General features: G+C 46.1%; 1 protein-coding gene across 3 annotated transcripts in view; it reads right to left on the reverse strand.

Annotated features, from left to right (window-relative positions):
* The window catches only part of ccdc186 (coiled-coil domain-containing protein 186), a 161,884-nt gene extending 136,182 nt beyond the window's left edge, over positions 1-25,702 (reverse strand). For all 3 annotated transcript variants that reach the window (XM_072479440.1, XM_072479442.1, XM_072479439.1), the window contains exon 1: positions 25,445-25,702. The gene's annotated coding sequence lies outside the window, so the exon portion shown is untranslated. The remainder of the gene's footprint in view (positions 1-25,444) is intronic.
* Positions 25,703-26,289: the final 587 nt, after the last annotated feature.

Genomic DNA, 26,289 nt, shown 5'->3' on the forward strand with positions numbered 1-26,289 from the left:
ACTATTTTAAATTAATGTGCCACCATCTCATGAGCGCCATTCTTCCTTACTACCTGATGTGTACTCCACACCACACTCTTCCGCCCCCCCCCCGCCCCAATCAGGGTAAAATGTCTGGGAAAAGCTGATAATTTGTTAACTGCTCCATTGGATTTGTTTACTGTCCCGTGTACTGAGGCACAGTGAAAAGTATTTTTCTGCGAGCAGCTCAACAGATCATTAAGTACATGGAAAGAAAAGGGAATAAAAGAAAATACATAATAGGGCAACACAAGGTATACAATGTAACTACATAAGCACCGGCATCGGATACAGGGGTGTAGTGTTAATGAGGTCAGTCCATAAGAGGGTCATTTAGGAGTCTGTTAACAGCGGAGAAGAAGCTGTTTTTGAGTCGGTTTGTGCGTGTTCTCAGACTTCTGTATCTCTTGCCCGATGGAAGAAGTTGGAAGAGTGAGTAAGCCGGGTGGGAGGGGTCTTTGATTATGCTGCCCACTTTCCCCAGGCAGCGGGAGGTGTAGATGGAGTCAATGGATGGGAAGCAGATTCGGGTGATGGACTGGGCTGTGTTCACGACTCTCTTGAAGTTTCTTGGGCCGAGCAGTTGCCATACCAGGCTGTGATGCAGGCAGATAGGATGCTTTCTACGATGCATCTGTAAAAGTTGATAAGAGTTAATGTGGACATGCCGAATTTCCTTAGTTTCCTGAGGATGTATCGGCGCTGTTGTGCTTTCTTGGTGGCAGCATCGACGTGGGTGGACCAGGACAGATTTTTGGTGATGTGCACCCCATGTAATTTGAAACTGCTAACCAGCTCCACCTCGGCCCCGTTGATGCTAACAGGGGTGTGTACATTATGCTTCCTGAAATCAATGACCAGCTCTTTAGTTTTGCTGGCATTGAGGGAGAGATTGTTGTTGCTACACCACTCCACTAGGTTCTCAATCTCCCTCCTGTGTTCTGACTCGGCGTTGTTAGAGATCCGGCCCACTATGGTCGTATCGTCAGCAAACTTGTAGATGGAGTTGGAACCAAATTTTGCCACAGTCGTGTGTGTACAGGGAGTAGGGCATAAATGCACTTCCTCTAAATCCCATCCACCATATTCCTCTGGGACAGTGTTAAGAATTGGGAAAAAGTAGGATTAAAAAATTTAATTGGGATAAAACAAAATAATACAGGGAGATGATAGAAAAGATGTTGAGATGTGAATTAGTGAGAAATACAAGTGTTTACCTTGGTGGCACGAAGAAAATAACAGGGGTTTAGAAAAGGTAACATCAAAGTGGACAGAGATAAGGAAATTGATACATATATGCCAAAAAGCTAACTCCACAGGTGAATAACATCAAAGGAAAAGAATGGTACATCCAAAGCACAATGACTGGGGAAAAAGAGAGACGTACAGAAGCAGCTACCATCAGCCACACCCGGTTGCAGAAATAGTCTCCTGAAAACAGGTTATTGCTAAACAGGCAGCTGATTAAGATCCAATTTGAACAGGCAGATTCCGCCTTTGCTGAAACTGAAGACGGTTTTCCCCAAACATGGCCACATAACCCAAGTGTGTTAATTATTTGCTGGATTTAGCTTGTAGTGTTTTATAATACTGGATGGTATTTGGGAACATAGGTAGTTGGGAACAAAGGGGTAATTTCCTGTAATACTGTGTATGACCAATATACTTGTGTGTTGTAGTGTATTATAGTCTGTTAGTTTTTTTTTCCTTTTACATTAATAAATATTCTTTAATTGCTCACACAACAACCGGGCTATTTCCTTCCTGGTTCACATATTTTTCTCACAGTATACCAAAATGAAAGTACACACCACTAAGAACCGGTGTTCCAAGTTACCCTTCAGGGTTTTGGGACACTCTCGCATTTAACATCAGCAGAGTTATTAACATCAGCAAAATAGTACGCAAATAAATTTGTATTTTCTGTTCCACAAAAATGGTATTTATTGTATGCCTGCCAAATAATGTTGCACAATCTTGAGGGCAATGAGACCATAGCCTTGTGTTAAAATAATCCAGGTTTGAGAGAACCCCAAAGTGTATCATGGAGTTAACCTGACCCACAACCTTTAATAGATTGTAGTATGGGGAGCATACGGACCACTCTACAGGCGTGGTACAACAGAAATGGAAAAGTAATTTTTAAAGCAAAACAATGTTTATTCTATGAACTCAAGTTAACCTTTTTGAAACATACAGTGAACATCTTAGCAACCATCAATTCAAATACAACCTCCAAAGAATACAACACTAGGTCATCCTTAATAACTTCCCAAACAACATCCAGAAGACAGAAGAAACTTATTTTAACAAAAGCACATCAGGTTTACATTCACTACTGAAAACATTTATAATTCTGAATTCACCAAATGATCAAGAGATAGTCTTTTCATGGCAGAGAGATCGACAGTGCACCTGCTCTGTCTGGCTTCAGCTCCAACACTGAAAACGAAACTAAAACACACCCTGCAGCAAACAGCCTAAACAAAAGTAAAAAGCTGACAGACAGCCCAGTTCCACCCACACTCTGACATCACTGGTAAACACCCATTTCGTAAAGGTACTCTCACATGACACTTAATACTTAAAACTGTATTCTTGTGGAAAGCACCGATGCTTCATGTGAAAAGCACTGCAGAAGTATTAATACACTCATTGGCATTCCTCCACTGCAACCGTAATTAATTTTAAAAGTCTGTAAAGTGCCTTGGGACAGCCTGAGTTCTGAAAGATGTATGAGAAATGCAAGATTTTTTCCCCTCATCTCTATTGGCCTACTAATAAGAAGGTTTTTAAACTTCAACCCAGAGATCTCTGTATTCCAGACATTTAAAAAACTGTTAACTTCATAGTAAAGCAACTTAGCAGCCAACAACTGTGAAATAAGCTAATACCTGAATATTTGGATAATAGAACTGCGCTCACTGATACAACTATGGAATTAACTGACTGTACTTCACACCAGCTGCTTGAACCAAGTGGCATTAAAGAATAAATTGTGTGCCAAAATATTTGTGCTAGTAGAACATGCTAAACTCACATAAGTGGCAGTTCCACAAGTAAGAATTGTAGCAAATGCAATGTAGTGAAGAGTTCAAAAGCAAAAAAATTTGACACGAGTCTCAATAATAACTTTTAGAAAAGGCAATGTGCCAGTGCTTTCTGATCACTACTTCATTCAGCAAAAAAAGAGAACGTTTCAAACAAAATCCATTGCATATTTAATTGAATAACAACTTGTATTTAAAAAATGCCCTTACTTTGGTTAAATAAAAGATAGTCTTACAACACCAGGTTAAAGTTCAACAGGTTTGTTTCAAATACTAGCTTTCGGAGCACTGCTCCTTCCTCAGGTGAAGGAGCAGTGCTCCAAAAGCTAGTGTTTGAAACAAACCTGTTGGACTTTAACCTGGTGTTGTAAGACTTCTTACTGTGCTCACCGCTGTCCAACACCGGCATCTCCACATCATAAAAAAAAGATACCACGGTTCTTCTTAGGAATGTCACAGAACAAAATTTGACATACATTCAGGCTAATGATCAAAAGCTTGGTCAAAGAGGTTATTTTTAAAAAGCATCTGAAGGGATAAAGAGGGGTATAGAGGAGGAGAGGCTTAGGGAGCTTGGGGCCTTGGCAACTGATGGCAAGGCTACGAATGGTGGACCAACTATCAGAAAATTGTGGGGCTGGAAGAGATGATAAAGGGGGTAAGACAGAGAAGGGATTTGAAAATAAGCAAGAGAATTTGTAAATTGAGGCATAGCTTGCTTGGAAGCCAAAGAAGGTAAGCAATCATCATGGTGCTAGGTGAATAGAACTTTGTGTGAGCTAGGACACGCTAGGACACAGAAAGAGTTTTGGATGACCTCAGGCCCACTGAGGTTAGAACATGGGTGACCAGGCGAGAGTGGATTCAAATTGTCTAGAGGCAAAAGGCATGACCAAGGGTTTCAGTGGCATATGATCGGAGATAATTGCAGAGTCAGGTAATGTTGGAAGTACAAAGTCTTGGTGGTGGTGCAGACATGTGGTCAAAAACTCAGCTCAGGTTCAAATATGACACCAAGGTTACGAACAGCCTCAAACAACCAGCAGTGAAAGGGATGGAACTGAAAAACGACAATGAGCTCTAACTGGCTCACCACCACCTTCTCAAGGAAAATTAAGAATGAGAAATAAATACGGACCTTGCCAGTGACGCCCATATTGCAAAAGGATGAAAAAATGCAAGTCTGTCGATAAACAAGCATGTTAAAGGTACTCTCACATGAGAGTAGAACTTTCCCTGCCCACACAAAGCTCGCAATGCTCCTATCTATTTTATTAAAAAAGGTCCTGGTGATTAATATAGGGAGACATTGAAATACAAATAAGAACCTCGGGAGGACCATCATCTTAATTGCTTGCACCCTGCCCGCCAGCGATAAAGGCTGCATGTCCCACCTCTTGAAGTCCTCCTCCATTTGTTCTACCAGCCGTGTCAGATTAAGTCTGTGCAAGGTTCCCCAGCTCCTAGCGATCTGAATCCCCAGGTATCGGAAGTTTCTTTCCACTTTCCTTAGCAGTAAGCCTTCTATCTCTCTACTCTGGTCCCCTGGATGTATCATAAATAATTCACTCTTCCCCATGTTTAGCCTATACCCCGAGAATTCCCCGAACCTCCTCAAAATTCGCATAACCTCTATCATCCCCCCGCTGGGTCCGACACGTATAACAATAGGTCATCCGTGTATAACGAGACTCGGTGTTCTTCTCCCCCTCTAACCACCCCTCTCCATCTCCCGGAGCCTCCCAACGCCATGGCCAGAGGCCCAACTGCCAACGCAAACAACAATGGAGACAGCGGGCATCCCCGTTACGCCCCCCCACATAATCGGAAACACTCCGATCTATGTCGACCTGTAGCTACGCTTGCCGTTGGTGCCCCATAAAGAAGTCTAACCCAGCTAATAAACCCGTTCCCAAACCCAAACCTCCTTAACACTTCCCATAAATACTCCCACTCCACCCTATCAAATGCCTTCTCTGCGTCCATTGCCGCCACTATCTCTGCCTCCCCCTCCACTGGGGGCATCATCATCACCCCTAGTAGTCGTCGCACGTTAACATTCAGTTGTCTCCCTTTTACGAACCCTGTCTGGTCTTCGTGCACCACCCCCGGGACACAGTCCTCTATCCTCGATGCCAGCACCCCTGCCAGCAATTTGGCCTCCACGTTCAATAGTGAAATAGGTCTATAGGACCCGCACTGGAACGGATCTTTGTCCCTCCCCAAAACTAGCGACAGAGTCGCCTCCGACATCGTCGGGGGCAGAGTCCCCTTCCCTGGCCTCATCGAACGTCCCCTCCATCAACGGGGCCAACAAGTCCACATATTTTCTGTAGTATTCCACCGGGAATCCGTCTGGCCCCGGGGCCTTCCCTGCTTGCATGCTTCCCAGTCCCTTAATAACCTCGTCCACCTCAATCGGCGCCCCCAGGCCTGCCACCTCCTGCTCCTCCACTTTCGGGAACCTCAATTGGTCCAGGAATTGCCGCATCCCATCCTCTCCCTCTGGGGGTTGAGACCTATACAGTTCCTCATAGAAGGTCTTAAACACCTCATTTATCTTTCCTGCCCTTCGCACAGTGTCTCCCCTTTCATCCCTAATTCCTCCTATCTCCCTCGCTGCTGCCCTCTTTCGCAGTTGGTGCGAAACTAGCCTTTTCCCCGTATTCATACCTCCTCCCCTGTGCCTTCCTCCACAGTACCTCCGCCTTTCTGGTGGTCAGAAGGTCAAACTCCGACTGGAGTCGTCTCCTCTCCCTGTACAGCTCCTCCTCCGGGGTCTCTGCAAATTCCCTGTCCACCCTTAAAATCTCCCCCAGTGATCTATCCCTTTCCTTGGCCTCTGTTTTCCTTTTGTGAGCCCCAATAGGCTCACAAAAGCCTATATATGAATAGAGATCAGCTCTCCTCTGACCACCGCTTTTAGTGCTTCCCAGACCACTCCCACAGGGACCTCGCCGTCGTCATTGACCTCCAGGTATCTCTCAATACACCCCCGCACTCTTGCACACACTCCCTCATCCGCCATCAGTCCCACATCTAATCGCCAGAGTGTTCTCTGCTCCCTGTCCTCTCCTACTTCCAGGTCCACCCAATGTGGGGCATGATCCGAAACCGCTATGGCTGAGTATTCAGCTTCTTCCACCCTAGAGATCAACGACCCTCCCAAAACAAAAAAATCTATCCGGGAGTACACCTTATGGACATGGGAGAAGAAGGAATACTCCCTAGCCCTGGGTCGAAGAAATCGCCATGGATCCACTCCCCCCATTTGGTCCATAAACCCCTTAAGTACCTTGGCCGCTGCCGGCCTTCTTCCGGTCCTTGAGCTGGATCTATCTAGCCCCGGGTCCAGCACCGTATTGAAGTCCCCTCCTAAAATCAAATTTCCTGCCTCCAGGTCCGGTATACGCCCCAGCATCCGTCTCATGAATCCCGCATCGTCCCAATTTGGGGCATACACATTAACCAACACGACCTCCATTCCCTCCAGCCTACCACTCACCATTACATATCTACCTCCGCTATCCGCTACGATGGTTTTTGCTTCAAATGCTACCCGTTTCCCCACCAAAATGGCCACCCCTCTGTTTTTTGCGTCCAGTCCTGAGTGGAACACCTGCCCCACCCATCCTTTCCTTAGCCTAACTTGGTCCGCCACCTTTAGGTGCGTCTCTTGGAGCATAACCACGTCTGCCCTTAGTCCTTTCAAATGCGCGAGCGCTCGGGCCCTTTTTATCGGTCCATTCAGGCCTCTCACATTCCACGTGATCAGCCTCACTTGGGGGCTACCCGCCCCCTCCCGTGTCGACTAGCCATTACCTTCTCTAGGCCAGTCCCATACCCCGCCTCCGCACTCCCGCTCGCTCCCCAGCGTCGCACACCATCCCCGCCCACCCACTCTTTAGCCATTTCCTTTTGGATTTCCGCAGCAGCAACCCAGTTGTTCCCCCCCCCCCCTGCTAAATCCCTATCTAGCTTGATTGCTCCCCCCATATCACTTCCGTAAGTCAGCTGACTTCAACTGACCCTGGCTACTCCTGCTCACTCCTCGACCCCCCCCGGTGTGAGGGAACTCCCATCCGCCTTGCGCCTGTTTTCCCGCCTTATTCTTTCTGGCGCGGGAACATGCCTTTACCTGACCCGCCTCTTATGGCGCAGCTCCCTTTCCCCTCCCCTTCCCCATTCTCCGACTATGTCCCGTCTTTCCCCCCTCACCGGCGCCCACATTTCCCCAGTGTCTCCCCCCTTCCCTGTTTATTTCTCGATTAACTTCCACCATAACATTAACAAAAACAATAACAATAACAATTCCCTGCAGCATCAGTCCCTCAGTTCTGGTCCAGTTTCTCTTCTTTAATGAAGGACCATGCTTCCTCCGCCGTCTCGAAATAATAGTGTCTCTCCTGATACGTGACCCATAGTCTTGCCGTCTGCAGCATCCCAAACTGCACCTTCCTTTTATGCAAAACCTCTTTGGCTCGGTTGAAGCTCGCCCTCCTTCTCGCCACCTCCGCACTCCAGTCCTGGTATATCCGTACCACAGCATTTTCCCATCTGCTACTCCGCACATTTTTAGCCCATCTCAGGACCTCTTCTCTGTCCTTAAGGCAATAAAATCGCACGACTATCGCCCTCGGTGGTTCTCCCGCTCCCGGTCCTCTCACCGGGACCCGACCCGCCCACTCCACCTCCATGGCGCCCGCAGGGGCCCCAGCACCCATCAGTGAGCTCAGCATCTTACTTGCGTACTCCTTCCACACCCTCAGGGAGACCTAGTATCCTAAGGTTCTTCCTTCGCGCTCCGTTTTCAAGGGCCTCGATACTTTCAGCACACTTTTTATGAAGTGCCTCGTGCGTCTGAGTCTTAACCGCCAGGCCCAGGACCTCGTCCTCAATATCTGTCACCTTCTGCTCCACCACGCGGAGCTCAGTCTCCTGGGTCTTTAAAGTCTCCTTAAGCCCCTCAATTGCCTGTAGCATTGGGGTCAGTACCTCCTTCTTCAGCAGATCCACACACCGTCTCACGATTTCCTCCTGCTCAGGCCCCCATGTCACCTGCGCTTTCTCCGTCGCCATTTTGTTTTCCTCTCCCTCTGACCTTTTAGTCGAAGATTCTTCAGGCTGCAGCTGCCGCCGCCGATTTTTTCTTCCGTCGTTCGGGGGGGGGGGGGGGGGGGGGGGGGGGGCGACTCCCTTCCCACACACCCCACACCGGGTTACGCGGTCGAAGAAATCCCCGTTGGGGCTCTTAAAAGAGCCCAAAGGTCCGTCGGAGCTGGAGCCGCCGAAACGTGTGGCTAGCTCGGCATCACCGCAACCGGAAGTCAATCTTGAGCTTTTTAAACATAGGCACAGAGTACAAAAGAAAAGATGTTTTGTGAACGTTTATAAAACACTGATTTGATTACAACTGAAGCTTTGCGTCCAATTCTGGGCACCAAATTTCAGGAAAGATGGTATTAATCCCACCCTCCCCAATAATAGTAGAGATCACCACTACTGATGGCTAGCCATCCTGCGGTCAGTTGTACTTGAAAAGAAACAGCAGATTTACTTTATTCTTGCAGGTGTTATGCCATTGGTTCATTGATTGGTTTGGCTGAAAACTGAATCAAGTAGGTGAGAGCACTTGGGGAGCCTCAAGGACAACATAGCATCACTCAAAACCAGAGCAACATGAAAGCACTTTATCTACCCCATTACTTCTCAGTACACAGCAAAATATCCATTCAGCTTCACTTATGCATTTTAAACAAGAACATTTGAAAATAAACTGTATAGATATTTCTGATGTGTAAAGATGCTTCAAAATCCACACAGACTAAATTAAATTAAAATTTTCAGCCAAAGACGTTGTGTTATAAATCTTTGTAACCAACACACAAGGATTGACAAAACAAATGCATAGAATGCGGAAAGATTTTTCAATTCATCAAGCATATTTCATCCACAGAAGGCATACATCGTGCTCTGATCCCAATTCTGATACCTTAGGGTCAGTTAATTATCTGGACTCTATTAAAACCAAATCACAACCTAATTTATAAACATATTACGTAATAAAGACAAAATTTCAACGAGTAAAAGCAAATTATAAAATGGCACACCATTTGTTTATACTTAAATGTTCAGAATATATCATTTTGCACGGTTAAATCTTTTACATCAAGGTTCTCAATTTTCTTCAGTGCCCCTCTGCCACGTTACAAAATCTCCAAAGACCCGCATAATACAAGTATTCTTTTCTGTATAAAAAATTGGTTACACAATTAAACATACTTTTTTTCATTTTGCATACTTGCAACAAAAATTGATGCTGGGGCTGGTTTTCAAATTGCTCTATGGTCCAAAGCATCCCTGTATCGAAAACCTCCTCCTGCCCCTATAATCATCTGAGATCACTGCACTCCTCCAATTCTGGTATCACATGCATCCCAGATTTCATGGTACCATCTCTAGCATCCACATATCGGTCTTTTGGTTACCTGTATTAATTTATTTTGTGGCTCAAGAGTCAAGTTTTGTTTGATAATGCTCACACCAAGCGTTTTTGGACATTTCAATGGTATGCTACAAGTATAAGTTGTTGTTGAGGCTGCAGGAACACCTGTGAATCAATGTCAGCTTGTGCTTCTGCAATTTTTAAACCCTCTCACTGGAACTACAATTTTCTTCAATTTCTTAAGATTTTCCTCCATTGCTACGTCGAATCATCAACTCTTGTTCCTGATTAAATGCTTCCCTTTATAATGAGTATCTGGCCTAGCAATTCCCCCAAAACACCTGAATGAAAATCTGTTTCCATCACGGAGTGACAGGCGCTCTCACCAATCCACTTCCCCAAGCATTTCTCAGTGGAAATCTGCCTCAGTCCCAGAGTGACAGATGCTTCAGTCGATCCACTTCCCGAGGAGCTCAGTGGGCCAGAAAAAAGCCAGATATCACAACTGCAAGGTGGGTTTTAAGGAAACTACTTCAGTTGAAAGATGCTCTCGCTAAGAACATCACTCATTTGGTTTATTTAACCAACGGAATCTTTTTCCTTGGGTGACGTGATTTGATGGGATGCTTTAAAACCTTGCCATAACCTCCAGCGTATTGTGGATCCAGGCCTGGAATCCCTGTTTTAAAAACTGCTTGAATGGGTCACAAACAACAGAACATTGTCATTTGCTTAGAATCAATAAGATAGAAACTATAAAACGTCTACAAAGCAGGAGACTATCTGTGCCAGCTATCTGTATGGGTGACTCCACCATAGCCTTTCCCCATAGCCCAGCAAGTTCTCACTCTTCAGGTGCTTTTCCAATTCCTTACTGAAAATCATGAGCGAATCTGTCTTTATTGCAACCTTGGGTGGTACATTCCACATCCCAACTGTTTAAGAACCCTGCTGATGTTACCTGCAATAGTGTCTCAAAACCCCCAAGGATAACTTGAAACACTGATTCTTGGTGGTGTATTTTTGTTTAGAATAATGTGAGGAACAATGTACAGGTTGAGCATCCCTTATCCGAAATCCGCCTTTTTTTTTTTGAGCACCGACATAATGCTACAAATGGGAAATCCCACAAGGCTTTGGGAAGGTACCCAGTCGATGCGTAGGTTTCAACTTGCCACAGACAGTCACAAGCCCTAGGTGGGGCTGTTTTAGTGCCAAAACCTCAACAAAGCCAGACGTGACAACATTAAATTTGTGTACTCATCGATTATCGCGTTGAAAATGTCAAAAGGGTCTGTAGACACCCCTAAAAAAGGAAGCATGTGTGCTTATCTATAGCACAGAAAGCCAACCTTTGCGGGGTGTGCAATTTAGCATGGCCAATCCACCTATCCTGCACATCTTTGGGTTGTGGGGGTGAAACCCACGCAGTCATGGGCGAATGTGCTAACTCACACGGGCAGTGACTGGCGGCCGAGATCGAATCCGGGTCCTCAGCGCCATGAGGCAGCAGTGCTCACCACTGCAGCGCCGTGCTGCCCTGAAAGTCAACTTATTACAAAAACTGGACTGTGGTGAGAAGCGAGGCATCTTACAGAGGAGTATGGCGATGGAACGACCACCATGTATGATCTGAAGAAACAGAAGGAGAAACTAGTTCTATGCTGAAAGTGATGAGCAGAAGCTGATGAAAAATAGAAAAATATTGCACAAGGTAAAAAATGAAGATCTTGAACATGTGGATTGGGTTCGTTAGTGTCGGAGTGAACATATGCCGCTTAATGTGTGCTTATCGTGGAACAAGCAAAGATCGATCATGACAAACTTAGAACTGAAGGTAACCTTGGTGTTATTGTTCCAGGAGACACTGACTACAGCTGATGGAAAGGTCCCTTAAGGTGTTATTATTAAGAATGCCAAGGACAGATTAACTGTGCTGGGATGTGCTAATGCAGCAGGCACGCACAAGTGTAAACTTGTTGTGATAAGCAAGAGCATGCGTCCTCGCTGTTTTAAAGGAGTGAATACTTTGCCGGTCCATTATTACGCAAACAAGAGGACATGGGTCACCAGGTTGTACCAGCAGCTCTTGCCAACTGCAGGGAAGCGAGACTGGATGATAACTGCACGACTTTCTTATTCCTTGCCAACTGTTCTGCACATCCCCAGCTGAACTTCTCATCAAGAATAATGTTTATGCCATCTATTTTCCCCCAAATGTGACTTCATTAATTCAGCCATGTGACCAAGGTATCCTTAGATCAATGAAGAGTAAATATGACGATTTTTTCTTGAACAGCATGTTGGCAGCAGTGAACAGTGGCATGGGTATGAAAGGTTTCAAAAAGGAGTTTCCCATGAAGGATGCCATCTATGCCGCTGCTTACGCTTGGAACACCTTAGATAAAGAGACCCTGGCACAACGTGTGGCCTACGACTATGTTCAATGTTCAAAGAAACTGCTATGTCAAAAACCATTACTTTTTGATAAGGACAAAACATGTTATGTTTCGCCTTGATGCCTTTTATATTTACTCTTAATCAGAAAGAAAGACTTGCATTTATAATGCACATTGCACTCTCTCGCGATATTCCAAAGTTGGAAACCATCAGCAAGATGATGTGTGTGGCAGCGCGTCACGGAGCCTTTGAGGGGGCAATTTTTGCAACCCACATGCCTGACTCGGGGCCATTTTATACAATTTGTGCTGTAAAAGGTTCATCTACTTTCTCTCTCCAAATAATGGGCGGAATTCTCCCCCCCCCCCCCCCCCACGCCGGGTGGGAGAATCGGCCGGGCACTGCGCGAGTCCTGCCACGCCGTCTCGACGCCCGCACGCGATTCTCTCCCACCACCCCCAAACCGGCGAGAATCATGGCTGGCCGCTGGGAAAATCGCCGCTTGCCATCGGTAATGGGCAAGCAGCGATTCTCCGGCCCGAATGGGCCGAGCGGCCTGCCTAACACGACAGGTTCCCGCCGGCGCCATCCACACCTGGTCGCTGCCGGTGGGAACGCTGGGGGGGGGGGGGGGTGGAGGGGCCTCGAAGGGGGTCTGGCCCGCGATCGGTGCCCACCGATCGGCGGGCCGGCCTCTCTGAAGGAGGACTTCCTTTCCTCCACTGCCCCGCAAGATGGATCCACCATCTTCTTGCGGGGAGGACGGCAACCGCGCATTTCCGCGGCGCCGGTCACGTCATTTACACGGTGCCGCTTTTCCACGGCGCCAAGGCGGGAGAATAGGGGGCTGGGAATGGCCTCCGACACCGGAGTGAAACACTCCGGTTTTCACTCCGGCATCAGGACTTAGTCTCCCGATGGGAGAATTGCGCCATGTTGTCTGACATGCCAAGTATGTCCAGCATTTTCTGTTTCTCTATTGATACTTGTTGGTGAACAATCTCATTTTAAATTGCTGGATTTTAATGGGAATTTGAGAGCATGGCTTTTCAAGTCTGCCCATGCTACCAGGTAGTTTCAGTTGTCTTACCTGAAGTTACTGCCTGTTCCCAGCAAATACCCACCTTTCCCAAACTCACTTGAGACATCTCTTTTTCCCAAGCAATATCCGATCTTAGTAATTCTATAGGTCAAATCCAGGTAATAGTTACCACACAATACCACTTCATAGAATCTCTACAGTGCAGGAGGCCATTTGGCCCATTTAGTCTGCACCGGCACTCTGAAAGGGCACCCCACAGAGACCCACTCCATAACCCTATCTCCATAACCCCATCTAACCTGCACATCTTTGGACTGTGGGAGGAAACTGGGACACCCGTTGGAAACCTATGCAGACATGGGAAGAATGTGCATAACTCCTGACACTCATCCAAGGCTGGAATTCAACCAGGGTCCTTGAGGCAGCAGTGATAACCACTGTGCCACCCCTTTAGGTGACTAAGTCTGGGAAAAGGTCTTCTCTTCCTGGTTCAGCGAAACCACAAAACTGCATCTTTTAGAGAATATCTGCAATCTGCGGTGGCTCTAAATGTTAGATGGAACAGACCTCCATGACTCATAGATGGAACTGACCTGTTTGACTGTTGGATGGAGAACCTGCCTCCCTCCGCAATGAGGGTGCTAGCAGTTATACTGTTTCGTCTCTTCGATATTCCCCTCTGTGGACACGATGAAATGGAGGAAAGAGTCCTGATCATCAAAAATGCTGCTTCCTTGGGTGAATTTGCATTCAATCCTTGGAAAGCCAAGTATGTGATATTGCAGACATCCTGGAGGCCGGAGGAAGAATGTCCTGCTCGGTCTTCCAGAAGTGGAGGGTAAGACTCCCATTAAGGTTTTTAAAAATAAATTTAGAGTACCCAATTCATTTTTTCCAATTAAGGGGCAATTTATCATGTTCAATCCACCAACCTTGCACATCTTTGGGTTGTGGGGGTGAAACCCACGCAAACACATGGAGAATGTGCAAACTCCACACGGACAGTGACCTAGAGCCGAGATCAAACATGGGACCTCGGCGCCGTGAGACTGCAGTGCTAACCACTGCGCCGTGCTGCCCCGCCCCCCCGCACGCCCCCCCCCCCCCCCCCCCCCCCCCCCCCCCCCCCCCGCCCCACCCATTAAGGTTTTTGAGAGCTAGCTACTACTTTTCCATAAGCCTGAAGTGAAGGCTGGGTGTTTCAGGTTGGAAAAGGCGCACCACAACCTATCTTTACAGCCTAGGGACAATCAACTTTCCAAACCCATAATCAATAGTCTTTATAACTTCAAAGATTGCCAGAAGATTCTGGAAGCGGTGAGACGTGGCATGACCTGGGTCCATGAGGAGATGACACAGCTGAAACGTAGAGGCTTCAATGAAGTGAGAAAACAGCTCAAGGCAGCCTGAATGAATTATGGCCTACTTTATCCTGTGACCCGGAGGGTGATATCTGACGACTGTTAAGTCTTTCAATAATCCAGCAAGTGACTTGGCCTTCACAAAGTCTGTAAAAGGGGAGGACTTGGACTGACAGTTTGCAGCTTGTTAAAATTTGAACTGTCTCACCATTATATTGTTCTTTGTCTGGTTTGATATTGTCATATATCCTGTTAATATTTGAGCACCATACTGAATGTCTTATCCTTAAGAATTTCAGGGACTTTTATTCGTGGTGGCTGTACAACATGCAAATTATCCATAGTTTTCTCTTCTTCTTCATAGCTTTATATTGGTACTAGTGGTTGTTTGGTATCCTCGCTTCAATCATGATAGAATGGAGTGGCGCCATTGTCAGGAGGTGGGTGGAAGGTTTAGGTCTTGGGCAAATCCAAAAATGAGCGAGGGGCATTTAGCTCCCATTCTCTTTTTGGCTTTTTTCTTCCCTCTGTCGAGGAGTATGTCTCTGATGGTTTTGATAGTATGGCCGTAGGGTTAGCCTTACAGGTCATCACCTATTGTGGTTGTGATTGTATTTTCATTTTTGTTGTGCTGGGGCTAAGATATTGTCTGAATCCTGCATGGTACAGACAGGTCTCTTATGTGAGAAAACAACATTATAAGGACGACATGGTGCTTCAAAATGTACGAGAAATTCATCATCCTATCAAAAGGAAAAAGATCCTGGGCTGGATTCTCCGTTTCTGAGATAGCGTTGACGCCAGCGGAGCATGTGTGGACTTCTGCACTCTAAATTCTATGATTCTAAATGATTCTTGATTCACGACAGAAAAACCGGCACGAAACCCTCACCGGAATCACTGCCGTCAAGTGAAAATCCCGCGGATCGTGCAGAAAACGGCCAGACATGCGCACAGCTGACGACCTGCACCAGTCGCGCCGCAAAACATGCCGCCGGCCTTGCACGAACCTAACCCGCCAACCACAACCCCACCAGCCCTAGTACAAGCCCCCACTGGACAGCGGCACAGATACTGGTCAAGTGTAGTGGTGCTGAACACGGTCCGCAGCCAGCAAGGCAGGTTGTCGCACGCTTGGGACCACGCGTGCCCCATGCCATCAAGAACTCGGCCTATCGGGGGCGGAGCATTGCAGGTGGTCCAGCCAATGATGTGCCAACGGTGTTGAAATGCCAGTTTGGAAGAGGTGGAACTGGCACCGCCCCGATTCCGGCATCGGAATATATACTCCGTCCGATGGACGATCACAATTTTGGCATCGGGCTACAGAGAATCTATGGCCTTGTTACAGGATGACAAGCAGCACTTAAAGTTAAAGCGGGAATGGGTGGGGTAGGTCTTCTTCGTCTCATTTCCAACGAGCAGCAACTTTAGTCAACAAACAGGGCTTATATACAGAGAATTGTCGCGATAATGAATGTGTATGGCCCTCCAAATCACTCCCAGGAGCTCATTACTGAAATCTTCATGGACTTTGCAGAGCTGGCTTTAACCAATTCTTTGTGAGCCGGGATTTTGTTGAATCCCTTGATTGAAAGCTCTCAGAAATACCTCCCTCCCATCCTACAGGCAAAGCGTTAGCACAGTAGATGAGGGGTTGGGATACCTAGACATATGGGGACTTCACATCCTAAAGGTAAAGAAATTACATTTTGCTCAGCTTATCAATGCCATACTGGAACAAACAATTTCATTATACCTAGAGAAATCCAACATTTGGCATTCTCCGAGGTGGTATCATGAGGCTGGATTCTCCGTTGCACCGGCAGCGCACACACGTCCGGGTATTTCCCGACAGCGCGTGGGGCTGCCCACAATGGGAAACCCCATTGGCCGGCTGGCGGGGTGAAGAATCATGCTGCTGGCAGAGTCGCAGCGCACCACAAAACTAGTGCTTTGGGGCAGAGAATCCCGCCCATGATCTCTGACCATGCTCCTGTCTTCCTTGAGTTTTTACTCAAGGACTTGGCCCCCGATCTAGGTCATGCAGTTCAACGCATCTCTGCTTAAGGATAAATCATTTACTATGTATTTTAAGGAAGAGCTCGATCTTTTTTATTCAGTCAATTCCCCATGTGATGTGACCCGCTTTATTTTGTGGGAGAATTGCAAGCTTATGCTAAGGGGCTGATTACTTGGTTACGTCGGATACAGTTAATAAAAGGCGTAGAATTCTAGAAAGCAAGCGCTGGCTGGAGGCTAGATTGACTGAAGCAGAGGAAGAATATAGGAGGAATCATAACCAGCAGTTGTTGAGCAAGGTTAATGCAGCTCGGGTGGCTCTTGATTCTTTACTGATCCAGCGGTCCGAGAGGAGTCTAAAGAAGTTGTATGAGTTTGGGAACAAGCCTAGTTAATACTTTTATTACCAAGAAGAGGGCTAATTCTAGGGCAAGCCCCTCTGTGCATGATTCAATGGGTAGTAGACTAATTAAAACCGAAGACATTACTCAGGCATTTAGGGATTTTTATGCTGAACTGAATAAGTCGGGATAGTTTGAAGATCTACTAACAGGTATGAGCATTTCATCTCTTCCCTTGAGCTTCCTGCAGCTTGTATGGTCAACGATTGGTCCATAATGCTCCCATCTCTAAAAGAGAAGTGGCTACGGCCACAAGAGAGCTCCAACTAGGCAAGACCTCGAAGCCGGGTGGTTTTGGCTGTGAGTTTTACAGGAAATTTAAGGATCTGTTAACAGATGTGTACTCATGATGTGAAGATGCCGGTGTTGGACTGGGGTGGGCACAGTAAGAAGTCTTAAAGCACCAGGTTAAAGTCCAACAGGTTTGTTTCAAATCACTAGCTTTCGGAGCACAGCTCCTTCATCAGGTGAGTCATTCTGTACTCATTCTGCCATTCATTCGAGGCAGGTCTGTTACCACTGATGCTCCAGGAAACGAATACTTTCCTGATTTTGAAGGCAGGCAAGACCCCAAAGGACTGTACTCCCTACAGGCCAATTTCTCTTCCGAATGTTGATTTGATATTATTGTCCAAAGTGTTGCCGCGAAGTTTAGAGGGAATTCTCCCGTTGATCGTAGCAATTTCCCTCGATGCAGAAAAAGCTTTTGATAGGGTGGAATGGAATTATTTGATTTATATTTTGCAGAGGTCTGAGGTAGGTGAGAAATCTGTTAAGTGGATTTGAGCGTTGTCTCACAGGCCAGTGGCGGTGGTGCTCCCGAACCGACATACATCTGAGAATTTTGGTCTTCAGAGAGGTACTAGGCTGGAGTACCCCTTATTCCCCTTGGTGTTTGCGTTGGCCATGCAGCCTCTAAGGGAGGCTATCAGGTGGACGTGGATATTTTTTAAAAATTTCATTTAAAGTACTCAATTAATTTTTCCCAATTAAGAGACAATTTAGCGTGGCCAATCCACCTGCCCTGCACATCTTTGGGCTGTGGGGGTGAGACCCCCAAACACGGGGAGAACGTGTTAGCTCCACACGGACAGTAACCCGGAGCTGGGTCCTCAGCGCCATGAGGCAGCAGGGCCAACCACTGCACCGTCCTTAGATAGATTTGGTATTCTCCGGTTATTAGATTAATTTTACAAAGTCTGGTAATCTATGTCGGTGGGAGGGGTAGACCATTTCTGCTTGCTAATTTCCCTTTTAGGTGGTGTCATGGGTCAGGGTTTAGAGAACCCCAAAGTGTATCACGGAGTTCACCTGACCCACAACTTTTAATAGATTGCGGTATGGGGAGCACACGGCTCACTCTATAGGTATGGTATAGCAGAAACTGGACCAGTGGTTTTTAAAACAAAACAATGTTTATTCTATGAACTCAAGTTAACCTTTTTAAAACAAACAGTGAATATCTTAGCAACCATTAATTCAAATACCCTCCCCCCAAAGAATACAACACTAAATAACCTGCATGCTGTCCTTTTTACCATCCAAAAGACTTAACAAACCTTCAAACAGGGACACATTAGGGTTACATTTAACACAGATCTTTTTACAATTCTGAGTTCAGCAAATGATCCATAGATAGTCTTTGCGTGGCAGAGATCAACAGCAGTGCAGCTCACTGAAAGAACACAGACACACCCAAGCTTTTCTCAAACTGAAACTAAAAAAGCAGAAGTAGAGCTCAGCTCCACCCACACTCTGACATCACTCCAGTAACATGAGCAGCTCCATTTCTTAAAGGTACATTTCTTAAAGGGTACTCTCACATGACAGTGGTCCCCATTGGGGTTCACTTTTCTGGGTGATGTAATCACCCCCTTTTTCAAACAACTATATGGGGCTAATTTCCCTCCGTTGATTTTGTCTATTAGGTGGAATCTGACTTATTGGTCAGTGAATCTGTTTCGTCCTTTGTTCGTCTCGTAAGTAAGGGCACAAGTTTTACTAATAAACTGATCAAAGTGGCTGAATTTCCAGACAACATCTGGATTACTCGTCTAGTGACAATATCACTGTGGCACTGGGCTGAACAAGTGACTTATGCAGCTCGTCATAACTTTCTTCCTTTCATATTTGATGCCACTGTTTATAAAGTTCCAGGTTCCCATATACCTGTTCAACTACTTTTTAACATGCCCTTCTGCCTTCAACAATTTTTGAACACGCGATTGCTTAGAACCATGCCCTTTATTTTATATTGCCTCCCCCACCCCCCCGCCCCGTCTAACAAAATGTACCACTTCACATTTCTCTATAATTTCATTATTATATTGCCACTAGGCATACTTGCTGTTTACTCCAAATAGCATATAGCCAGCCCTATTGTCCAACTCCTTTGATGCTGCATCAATTTCAAATAAATATGCTGTTGTTCTTTATTAATCATTAATATTTCATTCGTAGTCAGGAACTGGTGAACAGTGGTCTACGTGCATGCTTCAATATCGGTGCGCAATACACTACCATTCTGCACGGAAGAATAATTTAAGCAGGAACGCTGCCCATTCACTCGAATGTTAAAAAGTAAAACGGTCACCAGAATTACTGTAGTAATGCGTGTTTAGGTTAGGGTCCCCACAAAAGCTGCTCAGGTTTTGCACAATCTATTTATGGCCACTAAGAATATGTCAATTGCATTTGTGTCTTGTAATCCACTCCTACTCAATTGGTGCTTTTACAATTCTGAAAATTGAATTTCCAGTATCTTAATTTCTCTTGGCACCTTCTTTCACTGCCACTTGGTGATTATGCAAAATGATGCAGGGTGTAACACAGTATCGGATTCTTTCATATGAACTACAAAATAAACTTCAAGTAACACAAGAGTATCTGGCAGCACTACAGAGCAAGTTTAATTGTAAGAAACAGACAACTAGTTGTTCTGGGATTAGAAACAGAATTAAGTGTGGAATAACATTACATGCAAGTTTATTGTTTCACCAACCTACGCACACAGATTTGGCCTGATTCAGTCAGTCTTACAATGCCCTTGACCTTCATTATTCATCTGGCGATTACATTCTGTGACTGCTTTCTTAAAAATATATAGATTATATGACTTACTTCACGATCATGGCCAAAGCTTCAGAGTTTCTAAGGTTCAAAAGCATGGGAGGCTCAACAACAAACCATAGTTCCAAACCAGAGCCTCATATGTCAAGGTGGTGGTCCCAAATAAATGTTTAAAAATTTCTCCAAGCTTCGATACTGGCCTAGACTCTGATGGCTCCATCACCGGAGTTAGCAGGCAGTGAGATCAATTCCCACTCCAGAAATGTAAGCACATAATCTCGGCTGACACTTCAGTGTACTGAGAAAATTCTGCAGATGAGATATTAAACCAAGAACCCACCTGCTTTCTCAGATCATGGACATAAAAGTTGTCATGCTACTTTGTGAAGAGGAGCGGGGAAATTTTGCTGGCATAAAAACAATGTGCTGGATGGACTCCCAATTTGCTCCACAAATAACGGGAACGGTTCTAAGCAATCGTGTGTTCAAAAATTGATCCCTCTGAAATTATGGAATAGATGACAGAAAACCAATGACGACAAAGAGTTGAATATACTCGTCCTGTTATTTAAAAGCTGTGACTGCAACCTTCATTTTCTAGTCATAAACCTCACAGCTACTAGGGGAAAAAATCTATACAGGACAGTGTCATATATATTTTTTTAAATCAATACACTTACCTACTTGGCTACATAAAGCGGCAAATGGATGCTAATGCTTTTTTCACTGCTGCCCCTGAACCACCTCCCAATGCTCTTGACATATTGAGCAACTCTCGATGGGTCAAATGGCCTAATTCTGCTCCTATATCTTATGAACTGATAAGAAGGCCAGTTCAGTTTCTATCAATGGTAACCCCCAGGATGTTGATTGTGGGAGATTCAGCAATGGTAATGCCATTGAATGTTAAGGGGCGATGGTTAGATCCCTTCTTGTAGGAAATGGTCATTGCCTGGCACTTATGTGGCATGAATGTAACTTTCCATTTGTCATCCCAAGCCTGGATATTGTCCAGGTCTTGCTTATAGTACAGACTGGATTTAATCATAGAATTTACAGTGCAGAAGGAGGCCATTCAGCCCCTCGAGTCTGCACTGGCCCTTGGTGCACCCTACCTAGGCCCACACCACCAACCCCGCAACCCAACCTAACCGTTTTGGATACTAAGGGCAATTTAACATGGCCAATCCATCTAACCTGCACATCTCTGGTGTGAGTCAATATACTTATTAGTATGGTGTAAGGTTACAGATGGGGATGATGGTGGAGTAAAGGAATTCTTTACTCATCCTCAGCTTGCTCTTCACAGAATCAGAGTTGTTACAGCACAGAAAGAGACCATTTGGCCCATCACACCTGCGCAGCTCTTCAAATAAGCAATTCACCTATTGCCATCCCTCCACCTTTTCCCATAACTCTGCAGGAATCTTCCTTTTCAAATAACAGGCCTATTCCCTTTCACCTCAATTTTACCTGCCTCTACCACATTCTCAGATTGTATTCCAAACCTTAACCACTCGTTGTGTGTTCACAATATAATCCCTCCATTTTGGCTGCTCCTCCGCATCCATTCAATAGCTTCTGTATCTCATGCGTGGTTGATTTATAAACTAGCAGATTTATCTCATTGTTTTACTTCGATATGGGCCTTAATATATCCATACACCTCAAATTTATTGTCCCTGCCTCATTCTCAGGTATTCTTGGATTCTGCTGCAGCTTATTCTGCTCAGTTTTTGAACTTAGTGCCTTCATTGGCCTTGTATCATCTGCAAATTCAGTAACTGTTTTGAATCCTATCACTTCTAAGTCTTCTGCGACTTATAAAGCTTTTTTTTTTTAAATCAAGAAATATTTTTTACATATACAAAAATACTCAAGCCAAACCTCAACAGTTAACAAAACTAACAGTCCATCCTAATCTTCCCCGCCCCCCCCCCCACACCTCCCCGCCACCCCAAGCCCACCTCCTCCTTTTTCCCCTTCCCCCTCATACCCCCAAAAACAAAACACACTTGCTGACGCCTCAATTCACATTAAAGATGATGATAAACATCTTCTACCTCCTCTTCCACTCCATGTATGGCAAACACCTGATGCAAAAATTCTGCCAGGTCACTCACCCATACCCTCGTCTTTGGTGGCTCCGAGACCCGCCAGCTCAAAAAAATCCATTTCAAGGCTATCAAGGCCAAGACATGGAGCCTCTCTCCCCACCTGAACCCCCAGATCTTCAGACACTCCGAATATCGCCATCTCCATGCGCAAAATATCGGACATTACATCCGGAAATGCCTTCCAAGGTGCCTCAACCTCGGACACGCCCAGACAATATTCTCATGGTTCTCCAACAGTAACTGAACAGGCTCAGCAAAGCCAGCTACCTCCCGCCCTCACCAATCCTTTTTTATAAACACTCTCCTCACCTGCGAGGTTTTCCCCACCCACGTAATCATCCCATTCACCTTTCTGGAAAAAAAAGCACTTAGGAACAAAGGAGGGGAGGTTCTGAAATACGAACAGAAATTCGGGCAGAACTGTCATTTTCACTGTACATGTCCTGCCAAAGACAAGGGCAACATATCCCACCTCTTGACATCCACTTTCATACCCTCCACCAATCGCACCCCTCGCCAAGTTCAACTTATGCAGCTGAGCCCAACTCCTCACCACCCAGTATCCCAAGATAGCAGAAATTCACCCCTACTACCGAGAACAACAACTCCCACAGCCTCCTCTCCTGCCCCCTTACATTAATCGGGAACACATTGCTTGCTCTCCCCCCCATGATCAATTTATATCCTGAGAAACTGGGTCCCCATGATCCTATCAAAGCTCTGCACCCGGTCAGAAATGTAAACAGGAGGTAATCTGCATACATAAAGACCCTGTGCTTGACCCCCTCCCCGTTCAATCTCCCTCCCCCCTCGACGCCCTAATCGCCATTGCCAAGGGCTCTATCGCCAGAGAAAAAGCCTCGTCCCCCAGTTCATCAGCCTTATACAACAGCTGAACCCAATCCACAAATCCCTGTCCGAACCGATCCAACACATCCAACAAACATACACAGTCAACTTGGTCAAAAGCTTTCTCCGCTCCATTGCCCCCAGCACTTCCACTTCCTGCCCCTCGGAGGGCATCATAATAATGTTGAGCAGCCTGTGTAAATTCGCTGACAGGTGTCGTCCCTTCATAAACCCAGTTTTGTCCTCTCCCATTACATCTGGCACACAACCCTCTATCCGCCAACACCTTCACATCCACATTCAACAGTGAATTTGGACAGCATGACCCACCCTCCTCCAGGTCTTTGTCAGTGATATGGGCATCTACAACAACGTGCGGGGTGGGGGATTGTTTCCTCCCTGGCCATCAACTCATTATACATCCCAAAAGACAGAGGTTCCCAGCTCCAACCCGAACCTCTTATAAAGCTCGGCTAGAAACTAATCTAGGCCCGGTGCCTTCCCCGTCTGCTTCGAATCCACAGTCCAAATTAGGGTCCCCAATCCTTGAACTGCCTCTTTTTCCACTCTCAGAAACTCCAATCCGTCCAAGAACCATCTCAACCCTCCTCCCCAGTCGGAGGCTCCAATGGTTAGCACTGTTGCTTCACAGCACCAGGGTCCCAGGTTTGAGACATTGTCTGCGCGAAGTCTGCATGTTCTCCCTGTGTCTGCTTAGGTTTCCAAAGATTATTATTAATGCAGCCTTCAATAGAAAGCCTCAAACACCCCTTTCACCCCCTCTAGCTCCTACGCCACCATGCCTCTCTCATCCCTCATCTTCCAATCTCTCTTGCCACCGCCTGCTTCCTCAACTGATGCGGCAACAACTTGCTCGCTTTTCCCCCATACTCATACGCCGCCCCTCTGCAGCTGCCCTCAAAGTCACTACAACAAAATAAACATTCAAACCCTGTGGGATAGTTAACATTCTCCAAGGCTGACGCTAATTCCTGTACAACCAGACTCCAGCCACTATTGGTCAACCATTCAAATATCTCATGGAAAATCTTCATTTTCAGTACCAACTTTTACAGAGGAATTATGTCAAGGGTCTCAATTAAATCCAAGCACACCACATCCATTGTCATATTCACATCATCCTGTAGAATATTAAGCTCCTTTGTAACACCGACAAAAAAGTCCGATGAGATTGACAGGTTCTCCCTTCATTTTGGTTATTTTATGATTTTATTTCTACGGGATATTCAATGATCTTATCACAAATAAGGGTCTCCATGAATTTAATAACAATGCATGTCAAACCCTACGATCTGTAGTTTTCTGTGGGTTTTTTAAAATACTAATTTTGTCTTCATCCCAAGAGATTTGTGCCAGAGTTCCTGCGATTCTCTCTAGATTTCCTGAACACAAGGAGGCAAGAACCTTGCTGGGGAGAAACTAAAGCCGGATAAAGATTTACATCCTTGCTGCAAATTAACGTAGTTTGGTTATAAAGTTGTCATGTGAGAATACCTTTAAGAAATGGGTGTGTATATAAATATCTGTAGTGAGAGTACCTTTACAAAATGGGTGTTTTACTACTGCAGGGATGTCAGGGAGTAGGTGGAGCTGGGCTGACTGTCAGCTTTTTACTTTTGTTTTTGAGCAGGTGCAGGGTGTGTTTTAGTTTCGTTTTCAGTGTTGGAGCTGAAGCCAGACCAAGCAGGTGTACTGCTGTTCTCTCTGCCATCAAAAGACTGTCTCTTGATCATTTGGTCAATTCAGAATTATAAATGTTTTCAGTAGTGACTTTAACCTGATGTGCTTCTGATAAAGGATTTGTTTTTAAGTCGTATGGATGTTAAAAAGGAAAGCTTAAAGGTTTACTTAGTGTTGTATTCTTTGGGGGTTGTATTTGAATTGATGGTTGCTAAGATATTCACTGTATGTTTTAAAAAGGTTAACTTGAGTTCATAGAATAAACATTGTTTTGCTTTTAAAAAGTACTTCTCCATTTCTGTTGTACCACACCTGTAGAGTGGGCCGTGTGCTCCCCTTACCATAATCTATTAAAAATTGTGGGTCAGGTGAACTCCATGATACACTGGGGTTCTCTAATCCCTGGCCCATAACAAAGTGCACAGCATTTCGATGACAAAAAACGTTCAGGCCCGAGTATTTCAAAAACGAAAGCACTTTTTTTCAACTGGAATAGAGCCTGGGATTGTTCCATTTCCCTTCCTTTAAACATTCAGGATTCTACACCCCACTCAATGCCAATGCGTTGGCAAATCAGAGGAATACACAGCCGCTAAGTGCAGTGCCCAGGACACTTATCAAGTGCAACATCATGCGCAAAATATTTTTGTTGCAAAACCTGTTGGTAAAAACGTAGCAAACCCATGTTAAGAGAACAATAGGGCAGATGTGATGAAATAATAATTATTTTACAATCCTGGTTAATGGCTCACGTTTGCAGCGTCTGGCTTATTTAACGAGGACGGATGTGGGGGAAATCATGGGGAAAGCGTAAAGGTCTCAACACACGACTCCATGGAGAGGAGTCACAGGAATGGCTGAGGCTGCAGCAGGGAGGGAGGTGCTGCTGCGATCGCAGGGCTGGTTAGTGGCCCCCGATTCAGTGGAGGGGGGTGGGAATACCGACAAACACAAAATGCATCCTACCCGACTCAACAGCAACTCCCAGGCCCTGCGCGCCTCATCCGACCAGGCCCCAGCCGTCCTGTTGTCTGTCTCTCTGCCCTCAGCGATGCATCGTCGCCGAGTGTCTGCTGAAGCTCCGGGCACAACCTCTCGCTCCAATGTCAACGGAGAATCGCCCGCTCGGCCCAGAATGGCTTCTCCCGATCTGGAAGGAACACCTTGGCTCTAGCCCCCACCTCCTGGTCCTGCCGCAGCTCCGGCTCCTGACACGACAACAAACACGACGTCACCACACCGCCGGCGTCCCTCCCGACCAATCGCCGCCGGCGTCCCTCCCGACCAATCACCGCCGGCGTCCCTCCCGACCAATCACCGCTGGCGTCCCTCCCGACCAATCACCGCCAAACCCCTCCCTCCCGACCAATCACCGGTTGGGATTTGCAGTGATTGGTCGGTAGGGAGAGGAAGGAATCCCAACCGGACCAATCGCCGGCACGTCTCCCTACCGGCCAATCACCGCCAAATCCCTGCTCCCAACCAATCACCGCCAACCCTTTCCCAGCCATTCACCGCCAACTCCCTGCCGGCCAATCACCAGAAGCCAATCCCGCCGTGCCCCCCCACCAGCTGCCAGCTGCCTGTCTAACAGGAACAGTGTGTGGTGTGTGTGTTTCATTTAACACTCACGCAGGGCTGGTCTGTTGGAATGCTTTAACCGAGAGGAGTCGGCTACCTCACTGCATTAGTTAATGGGGTTAATCGGCATTTCTTATTACCAGTCAATACTGGACAATCTCACCAGGTCTGACAGCATCTGCAGAGAGAGAAGGGAGTCTGAATGACTCTTTGTCAAAGCTGCTTCACAT

This window comes from Scyliorhinus torazame, chromosome 16, assembly GCF_047496885.1.
Source record: "Scyliorhinus torazame isolate Kashiwa2021f chromosome 16, sScyTor2.1, whole genome shotgun sequence".
In the NCBI taxonomy this organism is placed as follows: domain Eukaryota; kingdom Metazoa; phylum Chordata; class Chondrichthyes; order Carcharhiniformes; family Scyliorhinidae; genus Scyliorhinus; species Scyliorhinus torazame.